This window comes from Pezoporus occidentalis, unplaced genomic scaffold (genome assembly GCF_034315485.1).
Source record: "Pezoporus occidentalis ecotype Australia unplaced genomic scaffold, CSIRO_AGI_Poc_V1 ctg4, whole genome shotgun sequence".
Lineage (NCBI taxonomy): Eukaryota > Metazoa > Chordata > Aves > Psittaciformes > Psittacidae > Pezoporus > Pezoporus occidentalis.
This window is the reverse complement of record NW_026915724.1, coordinates 3,284,252-3,307,194: the sequence shown is the minus strand read 5'-3', so window position 1 is coordinate 3,307,194 and position 22,943 is coordinate 3,284,252. Positions and strand designations below refer to the sequence as shown.

The window sequence follows — 22,943 nt, the reverse complement described above, 5'->3', positions numbered from 1 at the left end:
CGAAATTTTTGCTGCCGTTCAGAAAACCCAGCTTTGTGTATCTCCTCTGGTGCCTCATTAAAAACTGAACCCGTTTTTCTGACTTTCACATAGCTGCAGCCCTAACAGGGTTTATTTTTCTCTTCTACCCAACCACCTATTACTAGGAAGTATGTTGAAACTTCAGGCCATTCTTTTGAATGCCAAGCATTGAATTAAAACTCTGACTTGCAGGAAGCGTACCTAAATATTATCTAAAGCATTTCTACATATTTTGACATTGTTCTTGTGTCAAATGAATAGCCTACTCCACACATACCTGCAAGATACACTTATATACTCCACACTTCATTCTAAAATACTGAGATACTCTCATAAGCACGCATTTTGTTTAACAGTGTCTAACAATAAAGTTTCTGTTTAAGAATCCAGAATTCAAGCTTCTTTGTTCCAAAAGGTTGCAAGTTAACAATAGACCAAACATACCTATATACAAGTTAAATAAATGATAGCACTCAGTTTCACAAATGGCCATGTTCATAGTAAAGGAAAAATTCAGCTTCATGTTGACATCCTCTGTCAGTCAGGGATGTGGCTGGTGCCCACATGAGGTCAGAACCCTGCACCACTTCTTGAAATTGTACACCCAAATCCCCCTCTTCAGCACAGTGCCTGGCTTACCCATCCACTCTGCTTCTGAGATGCATTTAGAGCATTTCACACAGAAAATTCCATGTTCTCCTCAGCCTAAAATGGCTTGCCTCAGCCTTGCTCCTAGAGGGTGTCCTGGTGAGAAGGACATAGTCCCGTCTGTTGTGGGAGAGACTAGATGGGGTTTGGCTCCTATCCCTATTCTGTGTTTGCATGAGCAAGTAGTTTCCCCCAGCAGGTGCTTCCTGCTGATTCTGGTACCTCTGCCAGTATCATCCATTTATACTGGAACAGCAGCATAAGAGTTGGGAAGTGAAAAAAAAATTATATATTTTTTTTTATTAAAGTTTGAAGAACAATCAGTCTAACATGTGCTTTTTGAGGGAATACAGCTATATACATAAACTACTATACTTGTATCATCTCCCAACATGCAGAATTACAGTTTTGTACTTAATACAGGTGCATGTTAGATGCATGTTAAACTCTTGGCAAAGCGATTGAGAGTACTAAGTCTGTACATTGTTACTAAGCACAAAAATCAAAACTAATAGAGTAAATTATGTCAGAGACTACATAAGTGTCTTGCAAACACTCATGAAGTACCATTAACTTGATAAAAATTAAATGTCCACAGTAGCCTGTACACCCTAATCAAATACATTCTTAATACATCCATGAGATTAAAAACTGATCTGCGTACATAAACACCCATTACTAATTACTTCAGATTTCATGTCAGTCTTCATTCTATTTGCTGAAACCAGCAGCAAGAAAGTTGAAGTTTAATTATATTTTTAACACATCTTAAAGGAAAACAACTGCCAAGGAATAAAACCTTGTGGACACAAGCTTTGCATCCACAAGAGTGTGTGTATATAGACACATACATATATAAATATAGACTATTACCAAATAAAACATATATAGGAGTGGCTATATGAGTCAAATGAAAGAGGCAGTGACTAATCTGTCATTAAAGCTAATAGCAGATGCCTCAGGAAAAAGTACAAGGCAGATGCAGAATGATCCTTCTCTATGGTATCTCCTTTCTCTATCTCTGACAATCAGTGGTTCAAGCTTAACTGTGGTGTTGCTGTCCCTCCTCCTCCCTATGAACCTATCTTCAGTTGTGCCTAATTCCTTCTTAAATCCATATATACCTTTGGCCTCCACAGTGCTTACAGGCAACACCCTACAAGCTTTACCAGAGCTCCTTTAACAGCAAAAAGGACATTCTGGAAAAAAATTGAGGAGTTCTAAGGGGAAGTCAGGACTCAACTGAAATAAATCAGAATTTTGTCACTGACTTCACCAAAGCTTCTATTTTTTTTCTTCCTAGACTACAAGATGTCAAACTGTTACTTCTCTCTTTTCCAGGACATAAATCATTCCATGAGCCTGACACACCTATGCTTGTATCCTACAGCCCAATGAAAACAAAGTTACTCTACTATTAAAGCTGAATATTCTTTATAAGCCATTCTATTTTCTTTGGAAAAATAAACTGAAAATAATATGCTAATGATAAAAACATTTATGGTAAAGAAGACTCACAAATGCTAAGAAGGAATTAGCATACATTCCAAGTATTTTTAATTTTGAAATACAATTACTAAAGAGGGGATGAAATAGCCACTCCATTCATAGAATAAGTTGACCAGAAACCTGCAGTACACTGCCCCAGTGTCAAAAATAACACACATTTAAACTAGTTGGACTAAATACCTGGAAAAACATTCAGTTCTAACAGAAGCGTCTTCATGAGCATCTTGTGTTAGATGGTTGCTCAATCACAACAGTCTATGCTATTAGGAATGGAAAATCAGAGCATTACAGTATCATGACGAAGTTTCTTTGGGGACAGAATGCATGGGAGAAAAGGAAATGGGAACAAAGAAAAAGCAAAGAGGAGACTCGGGTACAACACACTGCAAATTAAGTGCATTTATCATAAACTTTTGGTTTAATTCTTCATTTAGGATTTTCAGCAAATTCCTCTCATCTTCCTTACGTTCTGTATCCTCATATCCCAACCAGCCCTTCCCAATCCATTACTGTTCAACTCCGGCTACCAGGGAAACTACCCACAGGGTCAGGCACAGACTCCTGCATACTGAGAGTTGCCTACTTCTGAAAGACACAGGTTTTCAAATCAAACCTTCAGAGACTAAAGTTTCACCTGCTCATTGTAAGTAAATGATTTTTAGTCCAATTCAGGCATCCTTCTAGGCCTACCACAGGTGAAGGTAAGGAAGTAAGGAAAGCTAAGGAGGAATGCAGGCAGTAAAACAACTCCACCAGGATTTCCTCTCACGTACAGTGATTATCAACAGTCTTTTCATTTAGTCATCTCAAATAGCTTGGCTTGTAGACCCACTCCTTAGCCCCTCTTATCACAATTATGAGGTAACTCTATAGTATTTATTTCATTTATTAATGAAGTAGATTCTGAGAATTAGGGTTGTTTCCACACCTTTCCTCAGTTTTTTCCCTGTTACTAGTCTAAGTAAATAAATAGAATGGCACTAAATGAAATGCAAAATCTAACCAGCCAGTTGACTTCCTAATGACATTTGTTATTAAATATCATGCTAAGAACTCTGGAGTGAAATGAAATATTTCAAAGTACTTCTCTAGCTCAGATTTTCCAAGACTGTTTTTTATTTCTTACACCATGGTATATTTTGCAATGCAGTCATGTCTTCCCTCCTTGCACGAGAAATTCATCTTACTGAAGCAATAACAAAAAATTTATATGAAAAAAAAGCACAACAACTTTTGAACATTACCAGTGTCATTTGTTGACTACAGTAGCATACAGGATTTAGAAGAGTGGTCAAAGATAGTGCTTGAAGTTTTATACTTGCTATATACTGTACTTTTGTAAGAAAATATTTATGAAAGAAAACACCTCAATTTGAGTTTTGTGAGCACACAGAGTCACCTGAAGAACACAGGCTGCACAAAATGAAGATTTTGTTCAAATCTCCCCCCTTAATGCATCCTAAAAGGCATCAGGCAAATCATAATGACTTTACAAGCAGCAAAAATCTGTTTTTTTACAAACATAGGTACCAGCATTGGAGCAAGCACTACTCTGCCTCCACTATCTTGTTAGATCTTCTGTAATAAAATAAAGGAAGAAAACACAAGAAGCAGAGAGGAAGTTTCATTGTTCTTGTGACTTCGACATTTGGTGCCGCAAATGAAGCTCTCAAGCTTCTACTCAATGGCACCGCCTGCCCCAGGCCTCTGTATCAAAATGTAGGTATTTTGCAATTAAAATAATCAAACCTAGACAAAAGGGAACAAGCAAATAAATAGCGCTAACTTGTTTACAGTTGTGGCTCTGCCCTCACAGTATGAAATAAAGTCTCTTCAAACACATACTACATTAATTTGAAAAACAATAATATTTTCCTTCCCCCCTCCTATCTCAAAGTAGCACAAGTTTTTCAAAGTCCTAAATAAAATAAGCTACGGCATTTCCTGTATGTATTTAGTTAATTATTAAATGGATTCTAAGCATGATAGTCACCACTTCTATTTCAATATGAATCTGGGAAAACATGCTTTAAGCAGACTGACAATGCACTGCAGTAATGATCCGGTTTATGCATCTTCTCAATCCTGCCCTTAAGTTTGAAGGCAAAATTCTAACAAAGTGACAATGAGCACTCCTATGCAAAACCAAACACTTCATTTTATCTTTTTATTTTGGTGGCCTGGGATTAGTATTATTGCTGTGAGGTGAAGAGCAATGCTGGGCTTAATGCTGTGTACAACAGGAAAACAAATCCAACAAGCCTGCAATAACTTCCCGAGCAGGGGAGACGGCATACTATCTTCACTGACTAAAAGTAACTATCTATACCCTTTTTTCAGGGGATATTATTATTTAATTAATCTGCAATATTAAATGTTGCCCTCCCAAGGTTAAAAGAAAGGTAAACATGCCAAGATACTTAATGACATCAGCATGCATAACCATGAGATAAATACAAGGTCTGAAGATTAACTGAATGTCATTCTGTTTACGGATCACATACCTGTAAAGGAAACTATTAAGACTGGGGATAGAGAAAGTTATATAATGACTACAAATGTTTCAGTGTGCTTTGTCTACTTAAGCTCTTGGTCAGAAAGAGAAATCTTTATTGCAAAAATGTCTCAGTTTGACTTACTCTGTACTTTTTCATATGCATAGAAATTACTGAATATTTAACAGTAATTGCTGCAATGAAAAAGGCACTCTCAGGCTCCACCTCCTCTTGACAATGGGAAAATATAGATGGGCTTGTGTGTTATTCTGGATGCCAGAAAACTTGCTCACAAAAATATTACCTGTGCACTGACTCAGATATATTTAGCCTCATAAACCCATAAAGCTGTCACAGGCAACCACAAGTACACCTGTAGCCATAAAAAAGGGGGAAACTACAGAAACCAGAGAATTCAATTTACATTATTTCTTTGTATTTATTGTTTAGAAAGATTATCTTTAAACTATCTTGCTCAAAAGAAATTAGCTCTTCCTCCCACTCCTCCAAACCAACAATCCCTCCTTGTCCATCCCCTCCCTGCCCCCCCATCCAGACACCTACGATGCACACACAGGAGCACACGCAAAAAGAGAGCACTAACAATGAAGCCACGGCACTTCAGAAACACACCTTGTCGTCTTCCAGCCTTTGCAGTTGAAGGCAGATCTCACTAGTTTTTCTGTGTCTTCAGATCAAGATGTAGATAAATTCCCCATCCATCACACTGGCTTTTTATTAAAAGTGGGGGGGGGGGGGGGGGGGGGCGGGAGGGAAGGAAAAATTTAAAAAAAAAAGAAGGAAGAAGAAAAATAAAAAAAGAGACAATTACCAGTAAATTTACAGTCTTAAAAATATCAGCTCTCCATTATCCCAAACCAGTGTTATGTCTTGATGTAAACCAAAGCACATGCTGAGTGAGGACGTGCGCACCAGCAGCTTATCATCTCTGTCATCTGCTTCTAATGACAGCTGACAAACTGGCCACGTTAATCCTTCCCTAACTGCTGATCAGAGAGATCCCCCTTTGACAATCCAGCATGGTGGAGTACTCGAAAATTCCTCCTGCTTCTGTTCTGTTGCTGCTCTAAAAAGCAGTTTCCTTTTCATTGAGATAATAGCCTTTTCTGCAGTCACGTGGTGCCCGGGCTACATTAGCACAGCTTGATGATAATAGACAGAGTACCTCCCCTCCCTCCCTTCTGCTGATTTTAAGGGTACGACTCCAGGAGAAACCCAAATCCGGCACACTTGAAATCATTCTGCATGTTCCTCTATCGAGAAGCAAACTCTGCAGCCGGTGAAGAAGAGGAATACATGTGCTCTCACTACTTCTTGCACCAAAACTAATTATCAAATACATTTTTAGGCAGTGACTTTATTGGGACACACACACTGATCATAAACATGTCATGAGACTAAACTGAATATTAAGCATGCCCAGTACAGAATAGCTGGCGTGCTAGAATTACTCTTTTTCCCCATAGTACTTTCTTTTTTTATTTTTGCCTGTAATTTTAGTTCTGCTGCAATAGATACTCTTCTCTCAACAACATCCTACAGTTCAACCCCTCCCAGCACTCAACTCTCCTGTAAATACAGTAAAAACACAAATAACAAATTACCTGCACCGCAACCTCCAGTGAGACTGCCTTTTTGAAATAACATCATTTATCTTGCTTGAACTCAGTATCCTGACAAACATCTCAAGCATTTTTTAAATACATTCCCTAGTGGGGAAACCTACCTAAGCTTCAGCTTCAGAGTTCCCATCCCTCCTGAGTGCCAAGCCCTGTTCAGAAGGTTTCCTGTTTCTAAAAGGCGAAGTATACAGACAGACATTCTGCTCTGTCCTTCATTCACTGAAGTATTCCATAGACTGAAAGCAGAACAAACCTTTCTCCTTCTGGGCTGCCACACCATTTCCCTGACACCTTGGCACACAGTGCAGCCTTCTACCTGACATTTCAGCACTGGGCTTTGCAAACTGTTTCAGCAAGCTGCAGATGAAGTATTCTAAAGTAATTTTCAAGCCCACAAAAACAACTTTGTGCCTACTCTTTTCCAATCTGAGAAAGAAAAATAATTATCTTCTTTTCTTCATCTACTTCCATCTTTTCCCAGTACACCATGCTATTCTCCTTAAAAACAATGTTGATTATAAACTCACAGTTTATCCAGACACCGAAAAAGTTAGAGACTGTGGGTTTACTTATACGAAGATAAAGTGGAAATTATGAGGAAACTGTGACTGTCCTGTACACACCATCTTTGCCAATGTTGCCCCATCACCATCTCTGTTACTCCTCTCCCTAGGGACAACTTTACTCTGGAAAGTGGCCCTGTCCAAGGCTTTGGGGGAATCCCTGCTCCAAGGCTACAATCAAAGCTGAGACACAATCTTTCTGCTGCAGGGAAGCTGGAATGGGGCTCCTTCCGCAGCACCATGAATCCTCTTTTCCACTTCTCTCTTTTCCATGGTTTAGAGAGAATCTGTGAGAAAGATCCTCAGTCTAGGAGGAAGTAATATGGTTCCATAAAGACACCACTGCAATACACTATATTCATTAGTAAAATATACAAACATAAACACTACTCTTTTTTTTTGCCAGTCCAAGTATGTCCTTCCATTTCAAAGCTGCAGAGCAAAATGAACATTATTCAGAGCTACACATAACTTTAAGCCTAGTAGCACATGAACTGCTTTGTTATCTTTTTATTAAAACACATTGTCAATTCCATTTTCCATATTAATTCCTTAGCTGAAGGAAGGTACATCAAGTGTACTATTTAAATTGGAAAATTACATAAATGTGGGAAAACCTGTGAAGATTACAGAGAGCATCTTTGATATTCAAAAAATATATTAATAGACAAACACCAGAAGGAAAATGAGCTTTTACAAGAACACACACACACAAATTACATCACTTGTGAAGTACAAATCTAAGGAAAACATAAAAAATGGGAACACAAAAGTCAGATACCATAGCTAGAACTGTACTGCTGATATTTACAGGAATCATGAGAAATGCAAAGACCACACAATATGGTGAGCACAAATACAGTAATTACAGTGTTAGAAAGGAATTATGTGTAAGTAAAAAGGAGGTAACAGAAAAGGGTCCTTGTATATAAACTGAAATATGAACTGAAGACTGAAAGCAGTGTAAGTACACAGATGTTGTTAAGTTGATTGCTTAGTGAAGAACAGAGTACAGATAAAGCAAATGGAGAAGAGGGAACATACTACTGCAGTGCACAGACTGATCCTACACAAAAAAAATAGGAAAGAAGAAATGAGTGGAAAAAATATTCCTGGTAGAAATCACTAGTCTGAATATAAATAAGGAAATCTGCAACTGCAAAGGAGGAAAGGCTATTTGCTTTTACCAGGGAGAGGATACAGGCTTCCAATGGTAATGACAGAATTGTTTTCTTCTAAATAGAGTTTCATGGGAATTGTACACAGAATTTGGGGATGAGCAGGTGACCTTTAAAACTAAATCTGACAATGCATAGTTTTTCCTATTACAAACATCTTACACAACAGAAGAGGTTCATCCCAGTTTTCTCTCAGAAATATATTTCATTGATGCTTCCTATTGTTTACCCAGCCACAGGTGGCTTTGCAGTAGGCAAGAGGGAAGCTGTACCTTCACTACAACATTCACAATCTGTATTTTAACATGATCAAATAACTGAAATTGATAAAGCAGAAAACTGCTTTCACTGCATGCATTTCACAGTTCTCTGGAGCCTGTGTTTTATTCTTTTTTATTTTTTCTTAGGAAAGAGTGAATTGGGCAGAGGCAAGGACATACCACACACATCATCATGTTGATTGCTCTTCTTCTAACATACCTGCACCTGAGGCAAGGAGTGGTAGAGGAATCCCAACCTATCTTTTCAGTTGTCTTAATACCAAAGCATGATTTTTCAGTCCCTTCCCTCACCCTTTATACCATATCCATGATGATCAAATTCTACCTTCATAATCCTTCAGTCCTCTCAGTTTGGAGTATTCAAAGGGGTACCGTAACTGCTAGCTATAGTGCTGGCCCTTGTTTACAATGCAGACAAGTAAGACACTTCAAGATGTATTTGAAAGATTACAAAGCTGACTCACCAGGCTTTATTCAAGGCAAGAGGCCACTGACTTTTAGGAAAGCTGACTAGGCAGCCTTAAGTACTACTTGTGAGAAAGACTGGAAAGGCAAAGCCCCACACCGGCACAGAGAACAACAAGCAGAAACTACTAGGACTGACTGCCAAGAAGCACAATGAGGATATTGCCGCTGAGACAATACTCAGACAGTACAATTATTTTTCATGCGTTACGTTTCAATAATGTAGAAGCAAGCATACAATTTTCAAATATTACGTCAATTTAAAAAAATTCCTTTATCTGAACACTAACAAAACTGTTTGGGTTTTCACATCAAAACTGTAAACCTCTTGACTTTTCACCACTTCAGGAACTCCTAATTGACCACTACTTGAAAACCAAGCAGATTATTCTTTTTCTGTCACCAGTTGAGGAAAAACAAATACAACAGACAGGTAAGTATACAATTCTTGGTTTTCTGACCTTTGCATCTTCTCTTGAGGGACACAAGAATGGTACCAAATGTACTTTCACTGGAATTTGGAGGACTGGGCATTTCTCACAATCAGTCTCTGTCTTAACAATACATACACCTACAGTGCTAAGTACCTTGTGATTTCTGTCCGTTGAGGGCAATGAAAACGTTCCCCCTCCTTTCCCAATCTCTCAAGATTTTACAGCTGACTTCTCCTTGTAGTATGAAAACATCCATGCTTCTTGAATACAGTTTAAAAAGGCTCTCATAACTTCATGAGCATGCATCCAGCCACCCACTTGAAGTATTCTGTGTGCAAGTTTCTGCAATATCTGCCTGGAGAATTCAATACTGCGGTTTGCGCTATATATAGCAATTAAGTTCTGTGTGGACATGTCCACTGACAACTGAGCTCTTTTTTTCTTTCCTTTTTTTTTTAATACGGGTTTGATGACTACGGTTAACTGAGATTTTTGAGTAATGGTTGGCTGTGATTCCTTCCTTTTGTTTTTTTTTTTTTTTTTTTTTTTTGTTTTTTTTTTTTAATATCTACTGCTTCACTCCCTTACCTTCACTGAAAAAGGTGTATGAGAAAAGAAAAAGGAGCTCTTTCAGTGCAATTTGGAAATGGTCAGCTCCATTAGCTTAACTGAAATAGCTCAACTATTTTTCCTCTTGCAAACTAAAAAAGTGTCAGATCCCCTGCTCAGAGCCTCTGCCTTGGGGTGCTTGGTAATGCTCTCTATAGGTTATATGCAGAAAGGTGCTTTCTGGTGGAGATGGGCCTCAGCCCACAGAAAGACAAGTTCAAGATGGTGCATTGCTTCCATCTGCACTGAGAGCACACGAGAGGAACCCAACACAGGAAGTTGAGCAACCAGAGAAAACCAGAATGGAAATACTACAGCATAGAAATAAATGCTGTATTAACAAAACACATTACATAAATGTAGTAACATCTACTGCTACCATCCATTTTTAACAGAATGTAGCTAAATTATGAAAAGTGCAGGTTTTGGTGTTTTGGTTTGGTTTTTTGGTAGTTTTTTGTTGTTTTTTTTTTTACAAGAAATTGCTTTCAGCTCTACAGAATGTGCCTTTCAATGAATATATTTTTAAAATCAGCTCGAACTCATTATTTCACCTCATTCCACCCCAGAAAAACTGACATGGGAAAAGGCTTCTGACAATAAAAGGTTCCCAAAATCTGCGGACCAACAGCTGGCAAGATTTGATGGCTGAGATACAAATTAGACAGGAGTTCAGACTAGAAAATATTTATTATTAACAGCAAAACCAAATCATACTAATTCATTCAAGGATAAGGTAGGTTTTCTCTCATGTAGTCTCAGCTAGAAACAAATATATTTCTCCATGACAGCATATGAGTCAATCAAGGTAGAGGATTAAGGAAGAAATCATTTAGTGAAATTTCATGGTCTCTAGTAACCAGGGAGGGCAGCACAGTGTAACACTCCATCTAGCCATAACAGCAATGCTGTGTGAACTCAGCAAGATTTGATAAGTTGCCTGTGGTTTTCCTTGAAACAGAAAGTTGCTGTTGTGTTTAATGCAAGTAGGACCTCTACCTTTAGTTCAGGATACAGCAAATTACCATACGTGATGACAAATACGTGGGTCTCTTCTCCTAGACCTCTCTGAAGAGGAAATTAACATTTCCAGTAAGTCAGAAAAATCTCATGTCTCGTTTATGTTCAGTAGTTGTCTTCTAACTGCCAGTGCCTTGCAGACACTGCTGTGCATTTGGAAAGCCAATTAGCATGAGGAAACAAGAGACTGTATCTTGCAGACCCTGAAATTCTGGGGTTTCACATGCCTCCAAGAGACCTCACTGAAGAGGGAAGATGCTACCCATTACAACTAGCTTCACATGTGAAAACTGAAACAGGGACAGTTGCTCTTTATAAATTTGAGAATAAATAATAAGCTAATTTAATGCTGCATCATCCACTCTAGCCAAATCTTACTAACATGTCAAACAGCAGTAAGTCAGTGGAAATTCTGAACAGTAAACAGTGATGAAGGTAAACACTGATGAACAGTAAACATAGAGGACTGACCTCTTGCTTTAACCACTCAGAATTTAGTACACAGTAAAGCAGGGTCATGCTCCAGATTTTAGTATTATTAAACATCTATAATATCAGTGGATGATACGAGGTACGGAAGAGAAACTAAAGAAAGTTAGCTTTTCTACTAAGAGTTTTTAAGTGTTCTAGTGATAATTTTTGTCAGTATCAGGCAGAACCATGAAAAAATCCCTGTTTAACTGAGCCAGAGCACAAATATTCCTGGAAAACTATAACGGCTGTCAAGAGATAACACTATTTGAGGAGGCAGAAACTGCAGCCGACCAAATAAAACAAAAGTGAAAGAAGAAGCAGCAGCAGCTGGAATTAATCTGATTTACAATAAAATAATTAAATACACTGATATGAAATAAAAAGCAACTTCAGGACAATTGATGCGTGCTCCTTTTTATAATGAGGTTGATGCAATAAAACAGATTTAACTGAAGGACTGTGAAAATCAAAGAGCTTAAAGTTTTACTTGGTGAGGTAAAAGATAAAAAAAAAACCCTTGTGCTAATAAAATGGCAATCACTGAATATAGGATATTAAGGAATATTTAAACCAATGACAGTTATTTGTTCAACATAAACCTGACCTGTTCAATTCCAACTAAAGTGCAGGTTTGCTACTAGTGCCAGTAATAACAAATGACAGCTCTAAAACATGGAAGACAATGAATACACAATCTAAATAGAGAAAAAGCAAAATTTAGGTATATAGGTAATTTGCAGCAGAAACAATATGTAATATTCTAACAGAAACCTAATTCTGAGCAGAAATGCTACACTATCTCAAATAACCCCCAATGTGGTTAGCATTGAATATTAAAGTCTGTGATAAAAGAGGAAACATGTCAGGACTTGGGTCTATTGCTAACTCTTAAGAGAAAAGTTCAACACACTAAATTCCAAAACAGAAACCTATGTTTCAACTTCTCCTTGTTATAGATTTTCCCTAAAATGAACTGCAAAGTAGGTGCACATATAGAACTGAAGGGAAAGGCTCAGAAAGAGCATACAGCGCAATCATTTTAATCTGAAATTTTTAACACATATAGCAAATCCTGTCCCGTCCCAAGAACTCCTACACACACACATATTGATGTTATATTGTACATCAATATGAAAAGTTAAAGTCAGACTCAATCTTTGTAAATAGATGGCAGATGCTTTACAATTGCTACCAACTGAAAGATCTTCCCGCAGCATAAAATTAGTGGCCTGTACCATGTTTAAACATTTTGAATTTTCCACAAAAACATTAACTCAATCCAAAAATATCAACAATATGGACTTCAGCGTGTTGTACTGAAGCACAAGATAATACAAGGTCACTTAAATGGGGGAGAAAAGTCAAGTTTAGAAGAACACATTGCTATGCTTTGCTTTTGGCAAGGAGACTCCCATCTTCGTCTTTCAAACACATGGTTGTCATGACTCTCTCATCTTGATCTGCAGTACTTCACAGTTCACAGGACTATTTCTTAAAACCCTTAGCAAATCATCCTTAATATGCGATTTATGAGTTATTTAGATTTTTACAAATTGCCTGTCCTAGGTTCTTAAAAACCCACATTTTCTAAGCTGCAAGTTAATAACGTGATAATACTAACATTGTGTAAGCCATTTACCTTGAGTGAAGAGGGTATCCTTCTGAGAAGAGATCAGCCAAGTCCTGGAATTAACTGTCCTTTCTGCTGTGCAATTACTTTCCCAAAACTACAGGGAAAATAGGCAGGGCATGCAACACATCAAGACAAAGAGGCCTCATAGTGAATATTCAACAGCAGCATAGCAAAAGAAGAGAGATGATCTGTAAAATAATCTGGTCATAAAGTCTTATATGGCTTTCAAAATCAGAAAGCCAACCACAAGCCAACAGACACCCAAAGCAACGGGGAGAGAACTGACGTTTGGAGGCTCTGTGCCTCCAAACTGCACCTCCCTCTGAGAGGCAGGACGCCCCACAGGGCCACCTTCAGGACCAAGTGCACAGCCAATATCATTGTCCAAGTGGAATCCAGCCAGCCTTAATTGCTGAGCAACATTTCAAGACCATCTTGCGGATTTGTTCTAGGACATGCATTTTTATCAGCTGATTTAGATATGACACTGCAGTGCTAACTCTGACTGCTAAGGCTGTCTATGGCCCTGGACATTGAAGGTTGATTTTCTCTTTAATGCATGTGCTGGGAGTTGTGGATTTGGAATGCTGTTGTTTTGGAACATCTACCCAGACATTCTGATATCTACTCAGATTTTGGAAATTCCTTCTAACTTAGCTCAGCAGAGACAAGGTTCAGGGACAGTCACTTACTCTCCCAGACAACAGCTTACCAGGGGAGGTTACAATAAAATTTAAGTGAACAAAAGCCATTGATTAATATTAAAAGGAGTTTTGTTCTCAAACTGGAGTTTATAAGCATGTTTGCCACTGCAAGTGTTTGTTGATGTTACTGTTCAAACAAAAATAAGGTATTAGGGGGCAGCTGAAGGATGCTATTTTTCTTGAAAGGCCTTTGAAAAAAAGCAACAAATCCCTTTTTCATTCTTTTACTCTTACATGGGAGTGGGTGCAACAGAGTGATGACCATCCAGAAATGTAAGCCCTTCCAGATCAGTAGGTAGATACATCTAAAGTAAAAGAAATTTCAAAAAGCATGGAAAGAAGCCAATAAAGGATGGCAAATCTATGTCCCTATTAGCAAAGAGAGATGCAATTTCTTAAATTACCTGCTGCCTGGAGACTCTGGATTTAACACAATTCTGAATATGCTAGCTGTCCATACTATGTATAGGCATATACTAATTGGCACTGAGAAGGGGTATACCGGAGAACACTTTTTGAGAGAAGCAACAGGGGAGAGCCACAAGTAATGACTGATACACTGGGGACTAAGTAAGAGGATCACTTAAAATGCCTCAACTTTAGAAAACCAGGCCATACAAGAGAGATTACAGCTCCTGGATGCAATGTTGCTCTTCTCTATTAAACCAGGGTTTAAAAAAAACCCTTCTGTGATGGCAATATTATTTTATGAGTTCAAATATTTCATAATACAAGAGGGAAAAACAGCAAAGGGAATATTGAGACAGTTATACCCCTACATAATACTGACACTAATATTTGTATTTACAATGGAGATTACTGAAAAGGATAAGGAGAAAGAAGAGGACGTGATAAAGTACCTATTTAGGTTTTAAGTACTTAGGAAGCCTCCATGACACAGGGTCCCTGCAATCTTTAATACGTCTCACTCACTTAATATCTATGCTATAATGTAAGTTCGTATAGAGGAATTATCTTTATTAATATTTAGCCTGCAGTACCTCAGCCATTGTCAGAATTGGACCATTGGGCAGATAAGAAAAATCAGAGCAGCAAGGTCCTTAGACTTCATAGCTGTGAAAAGTGCTAGATGAAAGTATCAAGTAAATACATAGAACAAGCAAAATGATGCCTAAAGAATAATGGAAGAGAACCAAGATGGAAGGCAACATGAAGGGAAATACTTCCAAGAAGATGGCTCCTTTTAACCAGACAACTTACAAGGGCCTTAAAGTACAATCCTCTAAACCAACTGTATTAAGACATGTACAAGTAATTTTTCTTTGATCAATTTTCTCAAAAATCTCTTACTTGGGCATAGCACTGCTTCCCTTTTCCATCACAATTTCCTTTCCAGTAACATCTCCCCAGTCTTTCTAACCAGACGTGACTTCAGCTGTAAAACTGCACTTCATCCAATAGCGCAGTAGAAAACCAAAGTTATCCAGGAGTCTGTTACCCCCCAAGGGAGTTGTAAAATCTGCACAAGAACCCTCTTGCCTCTACTGTCAGTACTAGAAAGTCTGGGCCCATCCCAAATAGTTAAAGGCTTTTTTTTGGATATAGCTGAATATAATTCTGACCTAATATTTGGACTTGGATTAAAAGCCAAGCACTTCAATTTTATGCTAATGTCATGGATTTTGGATTTCAATGCCTCTGCTGAAGACCATCCCTTAAACTCTTTCAGAGGCCAAAACTGATACTGAGAAACCCAATTACTGAAGTAGCATAATTCAGCTTGTATACCAGCTCTTCAAAATCTGTGCTGGTTGCATACTGATTTCAAAGTACAGTTGAAGATGTTCACAATGAAGTATAAAGTCCTAACTGTCTTGCATCATGGCTATTCTTGCTTTCCATAATTTTGTTTCTACCTATATGTGTATGTATATATATGTGTGTGTGCAATATGTGTGTATATATATCTTATCTTGAATAATACAAACCTAAATTAGTAAAATAAATACTAGAAATAGTAAGCAGAGAAGAGGGTTTTTTTGCTTTACATACTTGGATGACAAATAGGGCCTACAATAAACCCTAGGAAACATACTAAAAGAAAAATCAGTTTCTTTCAAAGCATATAGCTGGCATTTCAATTATCAGTAAATGGATAATAGTGAGCATTAGTAATTATCTGGAAGTCAAGTGATCTGTTACCCTGTAGTAACCCTACAACAATTTTGATGTTATGAAATTCTAATTCCCTGATTCAAAAGCCAGTATTCCCCCCACCTCTGATTATTCTTTCTAACCTTCTCATATTCATTCTTTATTTTAAAAATGTTTATTACTTTGAAAACTGCATTTGCACTTGTCAGAGGAAGCTGGGTATCAACACTTGAAACCAGCTCCTTGGAGATACCAAAGTTTCAATGCTGTCACACACTCATACACATAAAGGTTATATCAGATTTCATACGACAAATACTTCTTCTCTAAGGAGAGCTCTGAAGGTATGACTTCTATTCTCAGGGGGGAAAGGAACGGACAGGATTTCTATAACCCCACGGTCTGCATGCTGTGCATGTCATGTAGCAATAAATAATTCATATTTTGACCTTATGGGACACCTTTTACTCATGGATTTCAAAGAGCTTTTGCAAAGGTGGATATATGTTTTATTATCAGAGACATAAAATGACCTATTCAAGGTCATTCAGTAAGCCAGCTGTATATAAGTGGGTAATACCAGGCATGCTACCTTTTTAACTCAGGTTTCAATTTACAGACAGATACTGCCTTGAACTTCAACAAGACAGATGAGAAAGCACAATGGATGTTAGCTCTTTTTCAAATACAAAGTCTAAACATATTCATGAAGAGGAAAAAAAAATAAATAACTAATTCTAGGAATGTGGTACCAGGACAGTACAGAAACGCTCCATAATCAACTTCTGCAAACATCCTGGAGAGGGTACTGGCTCCATGGGCAGAGCTGTCAGGATCTGCTAAACAGGGATCAAATCCGTCCTCTTTGACACTGAGAATTTCCTGGAGACCACATCAGATACCAGACTGAGCCTGAAGAAAGTTGTAGCAGTTGTAGTATACTACTACACGAATTGCACAGAGAGGTTCTTCAGCAGATTATTTTCTAATATTGATTTTATGGTACCTTGTAGACACTTCAACCAGAAAATTATTCATTTTAGAAAGAGTGATTCTACTTACAGCAACTTAACCAGAATAAGATACACTATTAGGACTAAATCTATATGAACCAGAACTGAGCCACATCAAAAATTCTAGGCAATCTCAGATACTCTTTCATAATTCCACAAGCTAAGAAGTGGCTGAAAAATACTTTAATAAAACACAAACGTGCAAAAATTTTGTATGGAAAACCATTTAATTGCAACCCGAAACTGATACATAAATGTGAGAGTATTTATGAGAATGCACCACAGTGGGAAGACAGTTTGCTAGTTAACACCACAGTAATAATGCTTCGGATTAAAGAGTTAATCTTGCAGTTCTCTGAACTGTCTTACCTAATGTTAAATCCAAGGCTCCATTCATGTCCTTAACTATAAAGATTATATGTAAAAGCTTTCTTGGAGTAAGATCAGAATGTTCTTTACTTTCCAGATGGAGTCTTTATGTTGTCTCAGACTGCTGAGAATTTACAAGCATACAGCACATAAAATAATCTGTTCAACTGCCCTGTGAAGTGTAGCAGTAGTAGGAACCAAGGTCCTTCTGTGTTAGCCAAGAAAGATAACAAAGAAATAAACCTTGGGTTGCTTCTTTGCTTTGCTTTGTTTCTTTTTCCTTTTCCCCAAAGAAAGAACATACCATAATCTGCCACAGGAGCTTACTCTGTTCGAATAACATGATGCTTAAACAAACCAAAGATTTATATTTTAAAAGGGAAAAAAAATATCACTACTGTTATCACCACTGGGTTACAACAATTGGTAGTAAAACACTGTTTCATAAAAGGTCAGCACTTCAAAGCTAGATTTAACTAACACCACCACTGGAATGTTTCCTTTACAAAAACCCAAGGTTTTAATTAAAAAAAAAAAAAAATCCACAAACCACAACACTCCTTATTGTGCATGTACTAAAATGAGATAAACCCAAAACCTGGCTATTGACAAACCAAAGTATCACTGTGGAAAAAAGACTCAACACCAAACAACAAGATTTTTGTCTACGCTTTTGGAAGGAAATGGAATTAAAAGACATACAGCAATGCACTGAGAAGACAGATTTGCCAGAATTTTCCTGGGATTAACTAGAAGGGAATAATTTTAAATCCTTTTCTTCTTCCAAGCCTCTCCAAGCTGAATTTACGCTATTTAGGTAACAAACACAAAGTAGGCAGGGAGGCATGTGCTATTTTCCAATCAAGTCAACCACAGTAAAGCAGTCTAGTTTAGAGAATTTTTTAAGATTTCAAAAATAAAAAAATCATTTGGAAGACCAAATTGAATCTATTCCTCTGCACAAATGGTGTCCTTCAGCCAGTAAAATGAAATGTGCATATGTCATCAAAAAAATTCCAATGCAGGATTCACAAGAAGCTGTCAAAAGTCTTGATTTTTATGCCATACTGCAAAAATATTTTAATGTAATGGAGAGATAAGTAATGTTTCTTGGTGGAGTTAAGTCTCTGATATCCCTACAGCTGATGTGTAAACAGGAATATCAGCAGCAAGGGCTGGGATGAACACAACCCCCCTTGCAGAAGGAGCTGGACAATCACAGTTACAACACACAGCACAGGTTTCACTACCATTTGCCCCATACCTTCCCTGTATTTAAGCTCCTTACCTATTTATTTATGGTTTTTTGCTACTATTACTTTCACCACCTGTGCTTAAGCAGAAATTATTATAAGCTTATTAGCTGTAAGTGGTCACGTCTACAAACACGGGAAGGGCTGGTGCTTGGTGCCAATCAGCTTTCACTAATCTGCACCCTACCAGTGCTCCCGCTGCTCCTTGGGATTGACTGTCAGGAGGTCAAAACCTCCCCTGCATCAACGGGGGACACAAAAATCACGTTCATGCCTCCCTCTCTTCAGTTAAAAGCAGATATCAATCCAATTCCTGTGTCTACAGAAAATGAATGTGCCTGGTTGCTGTCCTCTCCCCGCTTGCCCCAAGGTATTTGTTATGTCATGTACATTGTGCAAAGTACAATGGCTTAGCTGGGTACACATTTGAAGAGAAAATCTCTCTCAGAAGATCACACACCTCGGGAGCAGTGATCTTCAAAAGATCCTAACTCCTACAGAGTTCCCAACTCCTTTGCAAATGAAGCAAGCCAGATTCAACACTTTCTTGTAATAAATATTTCACCTTAATTTTGGTACTCTGTGGTGTAAATCTGCACCTTGTCTACTCTTCCAGTAGCAACTTAAATATCAGGGAAAACCGTTATTTTATCTAGATCAGCATGAGAAAATTATTACTTTTACCGTCCAGTTACACAGCCAGCACTTAAGAGTTTGCTGAGCAGCATGCAAATAACTGTGTTATAGTATAACTCTAATCTATGTATTAATTTATTTTTAATGATTATGCAATGGTTTAATGACAAGTTAAGAACTTCTCAACATCCAGAACATTCCTGTGACAATAATTCACTTGTAGCAAGCTGAATATTACTGGTATAGAGGTGATGGTTCACTCTTGCCACACTAATTTCAAACTCAAATTAGACCAGATAAGTATTGCCACAGGTGAGCAGTGATTTGATCTAGGGAAAGGAAAGATTTCAGCAGGCATTGAAAGTTGTCTTCTGGGAGCAGAAAAAGCACACAATGCTTTACTTACGTCTGTATGTGAAATGCAGTCTAAGAAATGGTAGCTTCTGTCAGTTACTCTTTCAGGGCACATACATAGGAAAACTAATTAGGTATTTAGATAACACTGAAAGGAAACTAAGCTTACATGTATTGCACACAGGCGTTTCACCCACTTACCAGAGGGTAGATAAGAACTTTTTGTGCAACTTATAATGGAAACCTTCGTACTTAGCTTTAAGTGATACTAGAACAGTCATTTTAACTATTTTATTTCCAGCAATGATTAGGAAACACGACAGTGTCTGCTACACTGTGAAAAGAAATAATGATCAGAATTAAAAGAATATGCAGGGACTATAAAGCATGTGTCACTGGTTAAAGTTTTAATATATCTCTCAGTTTGGTTGATGTGTTAAAATGCTTTATGTTTTAAAGACGCATACAGGGTATTTATTGAGTAGCTGTAATTGTTGGAGGCATTTCAGTTACTGGCATATAAAACTAGTTAGTATATTATTTACAAAAGAGCTGTGAAAAGTACATGTCCCACAAATAGATTTCCATTTTAATCAGTGAAACTATGAGAATAATCCCATAATATTTCAATAATGTTTCACTAATATTTCAGTAATAACATTTCAATACCTTTTGTACTTCAATAAGAATTTGGAAGAACATAACTGGATAAAACTGCTATCTTTCTAAAGTATGAAACCAATCTCTTTAATTCCTTTTCCTTTCTACTCCATATATTAAGAACTTTTTTTTTTTTTCCTCTACAGAGTTATTTTTGCTTTTGCATCTCCCAACTACAACAAATCCAGAATACCCTTATGGAGTTGATTACTATCAGGCAGAAAGCCGACAATAACTGCCCCTACTTCCAGGTGGAGTAGTTGACATGCATACAGCCCTAATTCATACGAATCATTAACACAACAGACAACCACCTCACATTAAAGAACTACACTATTACCTTTAGATTAAGATTACTCAATTATGTTTTATCAAGATCTGCCAGGTAACTGCCAACCCACTATCTCTGGAAGGCTGGCTGTAACACCTGCAGCCCGGCCTCAGAAGGGAGCACAGGGCAGCACCAGGACTCATGAGCCTCCTCTGAAAAGCTGGGGCTTCAACAGGTCCAGGCAAATTTTGACTGTGGCTCAAACCTGGATATCTGCAGGCTGATCATCAGCAAAAAGAGGGGGCTGCATGGGTTGCATTTTAAAATTACTTGAAGTTTGGGGTTTTGGTAGGTTTTCTTATTTTGTGTGAGGGGGATTGGAAAACTGTAGAAGGAATTACTCTAGCACAGGGTGTGTTGTTTGGCATCTGAGAAGAGTAGTTTTCATTTCACTGTATTTTAACAACCAGGAAGGTTTCAAAATCTTGTGTGACCGGATTAAACTCCTGTGGAAGCAGTCACTGAGCTGTTTAAGTGCCTTTAAGCTTTCATCAGCAGCTCTTTACTGCAGGTATGGGCATGGCTAAAATGAATACAATTTGTCTCCAAAAAGAAATGGAATTAAACCCAGCAGACTATGTACAGTGCAAGCTTCAGCATGATTTAGAGAAAAAAAAAAACAAACCAACCAACCACACTTTATTTTATCAGTATTTGAAAATGCTCTCTGCCTCCGAAAAACATTTTTCAGTATCTTATTTGGCTTATTACCATATGCTTGCAATTTCTACTCTCGGTAGAAGCCAGTCTGGAAAACCAAAGGAAAATTTTTGTGAACCACAGATATAATAAAATAACCTCCTCCATGAAATGGTCTAAAAGCTTGGATTGCTTCTGCTCCACCTCCCCACATCTGGCACACGCATCAGATTACAGGCCAGAAGGCAAAGCGAAGAGACAGAAAGGGAGATAGTGGCTGGATCACAACTAGAAGGAAGCATGCCTTCTATAATTCAGGCTTTTTTCTCCAGATGCCAACACGTCAAAGTGTGATAAATAAAACTCAACATGGGTGAAGTCCACATGCATGCACAGCCACACAAACACCCGAAAGGCAGTGAATTACATGAAATGTGCTTGGATGACTTTGAAACTATCACTCTGTGCCAAAACTGCAACTGGGCTTCTGATTTTGTTAACTGACAAAGTTCACAGGAAAACAGCAATCATTCATCTTTTATTCACAAGACTCTTTCACTTTTTCTGATTTGTCAAGTATTTCACAGGTACAAACAAAACTGAAAGCCCCTGAATTGTCTAAATGCCACAGTATTATCAAATAAATAGTTTACTGATTGGTCTTTTTTGTTATTAAATTTTGCAAACTCAGAACTTGACTAGAAAAATGCATGCGTCTACATAAGGATGTAAGGAGCTTGTTGGGAGCATCATTTCCCAGACCTCTCTCTGAAGCCATATTCTCCTTGTCCCTTCAGTTGCACATCAGCAGCACAACAGCATAAAACTTTCACGGAATCTTTCAAGCTCAGCAATAAATCTGCTGCAGTCTGAATTACGAAAATTATTCAGACCATTTAAAACATTTTTCTTTTTTTGTTCCAAATGGACTTGGCATGCTGCTCAGGAACTCAACAAGTCAAACACAAGCAACAAAAGTGGAATTCTTCTTGCTAAGCTAATTGATGGTCCTACAAAAACGAAACGGGCAACTGCATATTCAAAACTTTCAAAGACACGCTGTATTACAGTTACGGAGCTCCTTCCTCTCGGTGCCTGGTGTAATATGATCATAATTGCTGTGAAAGGGCGAGAGACCAACTATATGTTAAATCCTGCCATCTGTAGGTGCTTTACACAGCTCCATTTGCTGCTGTCGGGTCAAAAGTTTACCCTATTTTTGCTTGTTCATAACCAATCACACAAGTCTCTGCTACGTGTAATCTTTGACCCACTCTCAAAGCAATTTTTCTATTACACAGTCATATGATTACATTGAAAAAAAACCCACACATTTTATTAAGAATACTGTTCTTGTTGGTTAGCTTATAATTATTATTATTTCCATATTCAGTAAGCATACTGAGCCAACCTTGTTCTTCCTAGTTAACTCCCTTGGAGCACAACTGTAGTGCTATGAATTCTCGCCACAAAATGCTCCAGCATTTCTAGCTAGTTGCAATCCAGAACCACAAAAACAGGTCTGGAAAGCATTCACTGTACCTGTCATTTTAAAAAGGGGGAAGCAACTGCTCAGTTCGTCCTGATAGCAAGAGAAGATGTTCTGTAAACATTTAAATTAATGTTCACAGTGAAAACAAAAGTTGCCTCTGAAAATTAGGATTGTCATAAGAATATTCCTACATATTTACTTTTAAAATTAAATATGCAAAAATATATTACATGGAAACATTTATGCTACTGATATTATGATTATTAAAATATCGAAGGAACAAGTAGTCCCATGAACAACAGAATTAATTAAGACTCATCTCCCACAGATTTATACCCTCTGGTTGGTTGACTTTGGTGCTTAGAAAGGTGAAAGCTTTGAACAAAACTTTTCCCACAGTTGGA

General features: G+C 37.7%; 1 protein-coding gene across 10 annotated transcripts in view; it reads right to left on the bottom strand.

The window, feature by feature from the left end:
- NCOA2 (nuclear receptor coactivator 2) overlaps positions 1-22,943 on the bottom strand; it is a 194,472-nt gene that overhangs the window by 87,955 nt on the left and 83,574 nt on the right. For 3 of the 10 annotated variants that reach the window (XM_062633214.1, XM_062633207.1, XM_062633211.1), the window contains one exon: positions 5,307-5,404. The exons of 5 other annotated variants lie outside the window; for them this stretch is intronic. The gene's annotated coding sequence lies outside the window, so the exon portion shown is untranslated. Of the gene's footprint in view, positions 1-660; positions 792-5,306; positions 5,405-22,943 lie in introns of those variants that run through there. 2 more of the 10 variants (XM_062633208.1, XM_062633216.1) reach the window with 2 other exon arrangements.